The sequence below is a fragment of the Mustela erminea genome, chromosome 15 (genome assembly GCF_009829155.1).
Source record: "Mustela erminea isolate mMusErm1 chromosome 15, mMusErm1.Pri, whole genome shotgun sequence".
Taxonomy (NCBI): Eukaryota; Metazoa; Chordata; class Mammalia; order Carnivora; family Mustelidae; genus Mustela; species Mustela erminea.
Genome location: NC_045628.1, coordinates 19064990 through 19076746, shown reverse-complemented (window position 1 = coordinate 19076746; position 11757 = coordinate 19064990). Strand labels below are relative to the sequence as shown.

The 11757-nt window shown below is 38.9% G+C and overlaps 1 pseudogene; it reads right to left on the bottom strand.

The window, feature by feature from the left end:
- Window positions 1–8564: 8564 nt before the first annotated feature.
- LOC116574047 lies at window positions 8565–9159 on the bottom strand (annotated as a pseudogene).
- Window positions 9160–11757: the final 2598 nt, after the last annotated feature.

Genomic DNA, 11757 nt, shown 5'->3' with positions numbered 1-11757 from the left:
TTCTTTTCTCAAAAAACTTCTCCTAAATTTCACTCACAGTAAAAACCACATAGCTGGTTTTTTGCTGCTAATTTTAAAATGGTTGATTTCAGATTTACCTATAAGATTTAAAAATTATAAAAACACTATTGCTCTTGCATATAGCTTCAAGGGTTATTTCATCAGCCGACTTTCAAATTTTAGACCGCATGCATTAATTTTTTTCTGTGAGATCCGAAAGGACTATAAGGATGAACTTGATTGAATTTAGCATAAGTTGACACCCAGTGGGTTAGTTCAGATGGTGAATTACTGGCCGCCATCACCCCCTTCTCAGCAGGTCAGTGGCTGCAAACTGGCCACACTTACCATACAGAACATGAAAGTTCTATTTATCTGGAAAGGAGAAAACAGAAGTGAAGCTTGAACTAATAAATATTGTTTGTGATACTGGATACTTGGATACTATATTTTATGCTGAATAATTCCATGTCCCTTCCTTTTAAAGACAATATACCTGCACTCCACCTCACAGCCTCATGCCCAGCTTGGCTTACTTCTATAAGCAGAGGTGGTCTAGAGATAACTAGCTGAGACAGACCACCCTGACATGTGTGGAACCCCAATACTTAAGGGTGTAGATAACTTCTAAAGTAATGGTCAGCTAATTTATTTTTTTATTTTTTTTAAGAACCACATATCAAATATCCTAGACATTATGGGTCTCATATAGTCTCTTGGTCTTCTCTACCTCTTCTTTTTCATTTCCTTTTTTCCCTACTCTTTAAAAATCACGTAGTCCAAAGGTCATACAAAAATAGAAGCTGGGTTTGGTGCATGGGCCATTGTTTGCCAACTCCTGATCAAAAGGCTGTCCGCAGTATGGCTGGATAGTGCCTTATACAGATAACTTGCAGCAGACCCTCAAGAAATAAATCACTCTCCTAAGAGATCTTCACATCCCCCAGTGTGGCAGCCATGCAACTGTGATGCTCAGATGTCCTACTGTGGGGAACGTAGTAAAGCACAGCTCAGCTGCCACCCCTCACTAGCCCCTGCTGCTTGTGTACTGAGGTCACACTGCCCTCAGGCTGTGCTCAGTGAGCCAACACTGCAGGGATAGTATGAAAGCTTACAATTGCAAGACATGGGACTCCTGTGACAGAGAACTTAAGGTAGAAGATTCCCCATTAGCCTCTCTTAACCTTGCTTAGAAATATGCTCAGGGTGCTTGGGTGGCCCAGTCAGTTAAGCCCCTGGCTCTTGGTTTCAGCTCAGATCATGATCTCAGGGCTGTAAGATTGAGCCCCAAGTCATGCTCTCTGCTCAACATGGCTCTGCTTAAGACATTGTCTCCTGCCTCTACCCTTCCCCCATGCTCTCTTGCTCACTCTCTCTCTCTCTCTCAAATCTGGGAAATAAACAAAAACAAAAACAAAACCAAAAAACAAAACAAAACAAAAAAACTCAGCCTGATACTCCTTGTACTCAGGTCCTACTTCTGGGGTCAGAATGGCATGCATTGTGGCTACCTCTCTCTATCCTCCCTTTATCTTTCACAGGCCTTCCCCCCAATTAAACTGTACACATCACATCCCACTCGGCATCAATTTCTCAAACTTACACACCAGGTGCTTCCACCACTGAGGAACAAATTGCTTTCATGCTGTTTCTCTTTTTCACCAGGTTAAAAAATAATAGTTTGCTAGGGGTGCAATAGCCTAGTACCACAAACCGGGGAGCTCAACAAGGAATTCATTGTGTCACGGTTCTGGAGACTGAAAGTAAAATCAAATTGTGTGAGGATTGGTTCCTCCAGAGAGCCTCTGGACAAAAATGTGTTCCATGTCTCTCTCCTAGCTTTTGGGACTTGCCAGCAGTCTTGGGTGTCTTTTGCAGCTGGTTTTCTTTCCTGTGTCTTCATATCATCTTCTCTCTGCATGTGTTTCTTTACATGCATGACACTCTAAAGACCAATCATATTGGATTAGAGGCTCACCCTACTCCAAGGTGACCTCATCTAAGCCATATCTACAGTGACGCTATTTCTAAATCAAGTTACTTTATGAAGTACCAGGGGTTAGGTCTTTAATATATGAGTTTTGAGAAAATACTGTTGGATCTACAACATCAAGCATTTCACCAAATCCCCTCCTCATGGACCACATGAACAAACTACCTCCTATAGAGCAATATTAGAATTACAGCATTTATCACAGAACAAATATTTAATATTGCTGCTTGTTAAATTCAGACATTTCAGCCAATCACCTCCCAAGGGACAGATTGCCTCAATAGACAGCCACCCACTTAGTGTCCACCTCTTAAGATTTCACTGGTTTTTCTTCCCCTCCCATTTTTTCCTTCTCTCTCATCCTTTCCCTCTTCCCTTTCCTTGGGGAAAGAGAAACCAATCCTTCTCATTTCCTTTCATATCTAATAACCACTGCCCTAGAGTAAAAAATGGGACGATTGCAATAAACAGGTCTAGTCTCGTTGGATGCAAAATGCACCTTGAAATAATATTTTACCCTCCTCCTTCAGGCAGCAGACAAGCAATATAAAATGTTATCACAGGAGCTTATGGAGTATACAACAGAAATTTATTGCTTCATAAGACTGATAGCTCTAGAATACAGCGAAACACAAATGGGATATGGCACATTTTATAGTAAGGTGATTTTTCTAAAAAACGTTCTTATCATAAAGTTTTCTCCCCTTTGGGAAAATATTAGTATTGATAGTTGATAATAAGTTTTAATGTCAGGTGAAATAAAAAGAAATAATTTATCTTCCCATAATTTCTCACATTTTCATAACTATTTAACCTTCTCTCTAAGTGACAGTGGCTCTAGTGTTGTACATCGGGGACTATTCAGAACAGCATAGCATAATTAACTGACAAAAAATGCTCCCCATCTCAAGCAGAGCAGTAATGCTCTTGGAATCCAAATTTACGAAGTTAATGCAAACCAGCAATCCCAGTGAGAGAATATCCCCTGTGGATTACGTGAATTTCATCTATTTTGCTCTGAGATGCTATTCTTTTCAACTGAACACTAATTTCGGATAATTGTACTCCTTAAGAGAAAGAAATTAGGACATTTAAGTATGGCAACAAGAGAATTATTTTTGCTTTTATCTGACCCTTACAGAGCTCAGGATTAAGTGTTCTATTGAATTCAAGTAGAACGTAAAGCTGGCATTATTAAACGATAAAAAGGGTGGAAAGAAACTTAAATATGTACTCTTGTTACATAAGTATCCACGCTTTGTGTTTCAGGTGATGAATTCAATCTTCATACCACCCCTATTCAGCATGGAGGCATTCTGGATTGCAGACCCTTTCTTACTTGCTGTTCCAAATCCTTTCGAATAATGTCCAAATTCTCAGCTTCCCCTTTGAAACAAAATCAAAAACTTTTCTGTCCTTGTTGATATCAGTTTCTTTAATTCTCCACTCTTTTTTTTTTCCTGTTAAGGTACAGGATCCACATTACAGACTATGTAATACTAATATGTTTGTATTGGGCATAAAAATAAGACAACCTGAATGCCACAGAGCCGAGCATCAGTGGTGTGTCTGAGGTCCTCTGTAATCTTTCACAGTTACCTTCCCAATTGTCTTCCTAAAGGTAAAATTGGATCTTTGGGCTTTCTGGTTGTAGAAATAGCAGCCTGGTTTATTTCAGATCTGCTTCTAGTTAAGGGAAGAAACACACAAAAATAAGAAAAGCATCTTAAAGGCGGGGCACGTGGGTGGCTCAGTTGTTAAGGACTGCCTTCAGCTCACGTCAGGATCCCAAGATCCTGGGAGCCCGCCATTAGGTTCCCAGATCAGCAGCAAGCCTGCTTCTCCCTCTCCCACTCCCCATGTTTATGCTCCCTAACTCTGTCAAATAAATAAAATCTTTAAAAAAATTTTTTAAAGGACTCTGTATGAAGGAATTCAAATGCTAACAAGGCAGAACGTTCCTTTTATTTTTCCTTTTTTATTTAAATTCTAGTTAACATATAGTGTGATGTTCAGAGTTTTTCGAAAAAGTGAACCTAATATTCTAGACCTACGTTCTAGGTGTTAATCAGGAGTCATAAGGCTAAGAAGCTGGGTGTGGTATGGAAACAAAGAGATTTTGGCCGTTGAAAAATCCGAGCATCTTACAGGAATGAAGTACAAAACTGGATTGCATGACTGACTACAAAGGGAGACTTTGGTAAATGCTCCATGAATTTAGTTAAGGAAAAGAGTGAACAAGAAATAGGTAAGCCCAACTATAGACAAAATTTAAACATTACTCAGATTAAGGAGATCTGCTCCCTCCCCTCGACGCAGATTAAAAGCAAAAATAAATTCCCTCTAGAGAAGATGACTCGGGTCTTCAAAAATTTTTTTTTCACACATCTGGAATTTAATCAAAATTTACCTGGAATATCCCCTTGTAAAAAAAAAAAAACAAAAAAAATGGATAACAAAAGCCCCAAATAAAAACATAACAAAGATGCATGAAGATCAAGATGGATTTAATTAGACATTGACTTTTAATAATTCATTAAAATGTTAAGTTAGAGAAAACAAAATATTTTCAGAGAATTTGAGAATTAAAAACTGTTAAATATCAAATGGGCTAGGGTAGTTCTGTTTTCAACTTTTTAATTTTTTTTAATTTTTTTATAAACATATAATGTATTAGCCCCAGGGGTACAAGTTTGTGAATTGCCAGGTTTACACACTTCACAGCACTCACCATAGTACATACCTTCCCCAATGACCATATGTTTCCAATTTTTTGAGGCCATTTGCAACAGCGTGGATGGAACTAGAGTGTATTACGTGAAATAAATGAGAGAAAGACAATAATCATATGATCTCCTTGATATGAGGAATTTGAGAAACAAGACAGAGGATCATTGGGGGAAGGGAGGGAAAAGTGAAACAAGACAAAACCAGAAAGGGAGGCAAACCATAAGAGACTCTTAATCTCAGGAAACAAACAGAGGATTGTTAGAGGGGAAGGGGATGAGAGGGATGGGGTGACTGGGTGATGGACGCTGGGGAGGGTAGGCCATGGTGAGCACTGCAAATTGTGTAAGACTGATGAATCACAGACCTGTACCCCTGAAACAAATAATACATTACATCTTAATTTAACCGAAGGCTAGGGACCTAATCAATACAGACATTGGTAATATGTCAGATCTAGAGTTCAGAATTAATTTAAAAAAATAAATAAAATGGGTTATACTTATAAAGCTGCAAAATATAATAATTGAACTTGACTACTCAATTTAAGAGGTAAAGGAAGATTCCATGTAGCTTAAGAAAAAAATAGCGAACTGGAAAATAGGCCCAAATAAAATACTTAACCTGAAGCCCAGATGGAAAGTTGGCTTATTGTGAGAATTCTTCTAAACACCCCATACAATAGCATCTCTACTCTCATTCTGTTATTTTTGTTTGTTTGGTTTTTTTTCTGACTCTCATTTATGGTGTTTTTTCTGTTCATCTATTTCATTTGCTTTTTTGTATTTGGAAATCTGAGAGTTCTTTGTGGTCACGGATGAGCATGTAGAAAAAAATTTGCATTTGCTGCTGCATAGCTGAAGACATTTCCAGTTGAGGATTTACTTAAATACCAAGTGAGACTGAGGGCAGAGACCTTAAAGAGTGTATTCAGGCATCAAAATGTGTGAACTGTGATTTGCGGTCTAAAAACCTTAGTATATATATATATTCTCTCTTCCACCAGATCCAAGTCTGTGACAAATGAGTGCTTTTTTTCATCCTTTCTGTGTTTTAGTTTGTTTCTTTGCTTTTACATCACCCTTTCACTGAGGATTTAGGTCTGCAAGATTCCCAGCTTCATGCTCGTGTCTCTAATCCTGTTCCAGGCAATTGTATGGCCTAGATTTTATTGTCCTTCCTCTCCCTTTTTGGTGGTTACAAATAATGCTCTTCGCAAATAAAAACCATTTTGGTCTTGGTACAAGGCCTGCTACGTGACAGCCTCTCATGAAAATAGTATTTTCTCTTTGTTTTTGGCCTTCAAAAATTTCCTATACACTCTTCAGCTGTGTTTTTAAATTTTTTCCCCCTGTTTAAAAAGTTTAGTTTCTTGTTAAATATTTTGGGTCCTTTTTCAAAAGATTTTTATTTATTTGACAGGCAGAGATCACAGGTAGGCAGAGAGGCAGGCAGAGAGAGAGAAAGAGCAGGAAGCAGGCTCCCTGCTGAGCAGAGAGACTGATGTGGGGCTCGATCCCAGGACCTTGCAATCATGACCTGAGCTGAAGGCAGAGGCTTTAACCCACTGAGCCACCCAGGTGCCCCTATTTGGGGTCTTTTAATAACATTTTATAGTATGAGGAACTTTTGGTTGGAGATATTTTCAGCCTACCAAATTACCACTCTTCAAATAGCCCCAGTTGCTTTCACCAAGAACTCCGTGTTGTTCCGTTTTCCTCTTACCTGAGTTACTTGTTTGTCTATGACAAAATAGACCATTTCTTCCTTCTTGATGTACTATCTCTACCTTTCTTCTCAAATACTCAAGTTTATTCACTAACCATAGTTCCTCAGGTGCCAGTGTTGGACACTCATCTTCTCAACCCAAATGCATGAGAAAACTCAGAGGTTCTGTGCCCTGTCTTGCTCTCTGTTTTTCTCTGGGACTGCTCTCGTGCCCTCCCAAGCTCATATACCATCCATGTATGCACTCACTGGTTCCTGATGTGTGTCTCCAACCTCAACCTTACCTTGAATTAAACACGTGTATAACAGTTGGCTACTTGAAATCCCCATTTGCAGATCTAAAGAACATCCTGAACAAAAGTCCTAATTCTCTTCCTTGCCAGTTCCTCTTACTGTATTCTGACACTTTTCAGTAAAGGTTGCCATCAATGAAGGGCATCTTCATCTCTTTGGATGCTCAGTAGTCATCTCAACTACTTTTTCACATCTCACATTTGATCCGTGTGAAAATACTGTGGCTTATACCTTCCAAATAGCTGAAACTCAACCACTAGACTCCTGCACACTCCATGAGGTCACCTTTGCTCTCTTCTCCACCTGGACTTTGAACACCACAGAGCCATGTGGGAACCTGACCAACAGTTTTCTCTTCAGTGTACCCGACACTAAAAACTTACTTAAAATAGTGGCCTCTGTCATTCCATCGTCCTAACTCTGCTATCGTTCCCTTTGTGGAGTTTATCTGCACGTTCCATGCCATGGGTGGGTTTCTTTCTCAATGGCTTTGCCTCAAAAACTTAATCTTCATGTAGGCATGGATATATATTTTTTCTTTTGTTCAAGTCTACATCCCCAGCTCCAGAAAAGAGGCTGGCACACAATAAATGATTTAAAAAACAAAACAAAACCAACAAACCCCATAGTTTAATAGGTATAATTTTATTGTGTAGGAGATGGAGGGTAAGATAGGTTTTTGTGTGTTTCCCAAAGCCCTCGAGCTAGAATGGTTAAAAACTAAATCCTAGTTATTTTCAAACAATAACAAAACAGAAAGTGCTGCTTCCTGTTATTCCTTGCTGTGGTCATAAACATTTCTTCACATGGTATTCATGACTTCACAGTCTGACCCCAATCTGTCCTGTGAACCTCATCTCGTATATGAATCACTTTCTTACAGAAGACCTATGTGAACCTCAGCTCTGTTCTAGCTGCCTTTCTCCAAAGAGGTCATGCCCTGTATACTCTGTGCTCTGCCTCCTACTTCTCCCTTAGCCTGGAATGACCTCTCTCCCTACTTCTGGCTAATCAAACTTCCACTGTCTTCTACTCAAGTCAAATGTCACTTAAATCATCAAGTCAGATCCAGTCATCTCAGTAAAAATTAATCTTTTTTTTTTTCTTTTCAGGCATTGCCAAAGCACTTAGTTTTTATAGAACTTTCGGCACTTTACCCTATGCATCTTGCTTGTGTTAAATGCAATCAGACGCCTGCCTACTGTCCTCATGAGAAATAACCTGCTTGAAGACCATAGTTTCTATTTAATCACCTTCACATGTTGGTGGAAATGACAGAAAGCCTGTGGGTGAAACTTTATGATCTTAACACTGTTGCATATACACAGTGTTCAGTTAAATACTGTAGTTCTTTTCACTACCCCATCATCTCCAGTTGTCCCTATTATTTTCAGTTTCTTTTAGACAAAGTTCTTATATGAATCACAGATGAAAGATCATGCCCAAATCATTTTTTTTCTCTCGATGGCAAAAATACAGTTTTAATAATTTTTTTTTAAATCCATTTTTAGTGACCCTGATACCTGAGAAAATGTTGCTGGATTTTTTTCTGGTCCAGCACAGGACTTTCTAAGTCTGTTAGAGGGATGCTGCCTATTTTGACCATATTATTTCCCACCATGAGAAAAAGAATAGAATAAATAATAATATTAATAAAAGAATAGAATAAATAATAGGATAAATAGAATATTCTTATTTAGAAAATTGACAGTAACTGGCTTTGAAGGGAAGTTGGTAAAGCTGGAGATTCAGTTGCAAGCTTTGCTCCATTCCTTTCCCCTGAGAAAGTAGACACAGAAACAGGTATTCAGGAAGTTTCGGCTCAATGAGTCATGCTTGCAGAGCTAGACCTCATTGTGATGTCTATAGGCTTCATGAGAGGTTCATACCCAGAACAGAGGTAAAAGTCACTCTGTTAAGTGGCTGTGCCTTCCGAGGCCATACACTGCTGGGTGGCATGAGCTACACAGTCAGCTTCCTTGACATAACCACCAAACTGCAGGGAAGAGACGGTGATGCTTTCCCTGTCCTCCATCTTAATGGCTGTCATTGGGAGGAAATGGCAGGTTCCTCTGAAACTGGTTTGGAATCTGGAACCAGACTTTTAATTTCTTCCATAGGGAGTCATCTTCACTGGAAAACACATTAAAGGAAATAGGAACTGCCATCCCCATCCTGATTCCCTTGTCATTGGTGCCTCCCACATGCTTCATGACTTTGGGTGTTGCTTCCCATAGATCCTCACCCATAGGCTTGTCACTTCCATGGTGGCAAACCTTCTGCCTTCACAGGTCTTCTTTATAGGAGACTTCTTCCTTGCCTTTTTTGCTCAGGATCTGCCAAGGCCCTGTCTCTACACTTTCAAAGAGCAAGCTCTTTATCATGCCCAAATGATGTGGCTCTGGTGCTCTGGACATACCAGTCGACCATCCAGTTCTCTTTTTTAATGTTATTTTGATGCATAAAATAGTAAACTCAAACTTCCCCTTTTTTGACTGGCTTATATGTTACCATAGTGATCAGTAATACAAGTAGCACTTATTTACAACATGTTTTCCAGTAAAATCACATTACTTAAAAATAATGAGAACAGAAGTTGAGAGGAAAAAAAAAATGTAGGCAAACATGGGGTGATCAACGATGTCTATTTGGGAGGGAAATTCTCACTGAGACCTGAACGGAAATAAGGACTTCCCAGTCTGTTTAATTTTTAAATTCTGTCCCATATCAAGTTCTGTGGATTTTCTGCTTCTATTGTACATATTCTTTAACCCATGGGAACTTGGAGTATGTATCTGTGGCAAAGCAGATGCGTTGACGTAGTTAAGACCAAAGCTACTTTGCTGGAGATACTGTAAGTAGGTAAATATGGCAAAGATAGAGTTCAGACTAACAAGTACTTTACCATGCTAAGATACTTGTATCTATTCCTTATGCACATGAAGAACCAATGAAGGATTCTGAGCGGAAAAGGAACTTAACTATATTTGACATTTGAGAATTTAACATCGGATTCAGCAGGAAATATAAAACTGTCTAGGGAAGAAATTTGAGTCATGGAGTTTGTTAGAGTAAAAAGTGAAGGGCTCTTTCTTGGCAGCAGATCAGTAATAGTTGTGAGGGGAAGCCCATAAACGATTTCAAACTTAGACCACAGACCCTGCAAAAATAATTCATTAAAGTATTTACTAATCTTAATTTCATTAACTTTTATGGAGTGCTTACTGTAAATCTTGCAGCTAAGAATATAGTGTTATTGAAGTGTAAAATGGTGAAGTATTTTGCCTTGTCAAGGAAATGAGGGAAGTGACTGAGCTGAGAAGGAACAGTGAGGGTTCACTGAGGTGAAGAAGCAAAGAGAGGGTATTTCAGACTGTAGGAACAGCCTGTGCAATTCCAGTGGCAGGATAGGGCTTGGCAAGTAAGGAAAACTAGTTTAAGTAGAATAGAGACTTCAGAAGACAGAAAAGAGGGTTCATGGTGTGAGGGGAGACTGAAGACAGCACTAAGGACTGGACCAGGAAGGATGCCGTATAGACCATGTTAAGGATTTCTCTTTTAACAATAGGATGTGGACATTCAACCACCTTTGCATTGGTTTTACTTGCTTCTCTTGAATGCTTTTAAGAAAGATCTAGGACAAATGTTTTTCCCCACAACCTTGAATTATTTTAAATTAAAGCTCTTTCTGCCTTTGAGAGGAAAAGAAAAAAATTTATAGTTTGATTTTGGGGAGATGTCAAAAAAAGGTTTCTGGTTGTCCTTGCAGCCTTGTTCTCCCCGTGGAAAGAAAAAAGCTGATGTGGACCCAGGGACCCTAGCATTGATCAGGAGCGGGCGGCGGGGGGGGCGGGGGGAGAGGAGTGAGGAGGCAGGAGATGTTACATTGTAATGACTGAGAAACCTGAACAGCATCATGAGAGAAACTAGAGGACCCAGAAGGAAATAAGTGAATGGAGCTTGTGAAATATATTCACTTGCATAAGACCTTCTCAATAACTCAGAATCACTGATCAGGACCACATATGGGTCCATTTGATTTTTATCCATGCCATGGGATGTACATAACTAATTTTGGCTATCCTTTATGGCCATCCTAGAGCGTGTGCCCCCAAGATCTTTAGCATGCTTTAGGAAGGAACATTCTCTACATTAGAGGGCTGGAATTAAGCTGGACCAGCTTGAGATTACTAGACCAGAATAATAATTATTCATTTTTTGTGAAGAACAATGAAAAGGCAATGGATACTCTTAATATATTTGTATTTTAAAGCAGCACTCTGACTGCAGAATGTGGAAAACTAGATTCTGGAGAGAATGCACACAGCATTTGCTGACTGTTTTCATGGGCTTGTTTTAATGGTACATCAATTGTGTACCATTGATGTTACAGTAGAAATGGAAAAAAATTGCATATGAAAGGATTATTAGGTCACTTAAAAAACTTATAGCTTATTGATGGGATATTGAAGATGAGAAGTGAACATTGGGCCAAAGGATTCCAAGTCATTCAAAGAGGAAAACTAATCAGTGTGGTCTTCACAAGTTGAAGAGAAAGTTAGAAAAAAAAAAATCTGTGTTGTCCATCAAGAAGTTGCAAATGTAGATCTGGAACAGTTAAAATTTGGAGGTTCTTGATTTCCATCATTTGCAGAGGATCAACAACAAAACATAATAGAAGTCAGTTGATAGAATTTACAGTTTCATCTAGTATTCAAAGAACTCTAGGACAAATATCAGGGCACCAATTTATGGATGAGAAAAGCAAGGCTCATAGAGTGTAATTTGCATAGGGTCTGATTTCAAGATTTATCTCCTCTAATTACTATCATTTTCTGCCTCTCTATGAATGGATGAGGTTGTAAAATGAAGATAAGGATCTCCAGCAAAGGAGAATGAAAAAGAAGACAGAAAACCATTCGAAGAAAGCTGAAAATTGAAGTACTTTTGAAATCAATGGTGGAGATTTGATGGTTTTTGACTATTGGTGTTAATGGAGTTTGTTAACCTTGTAG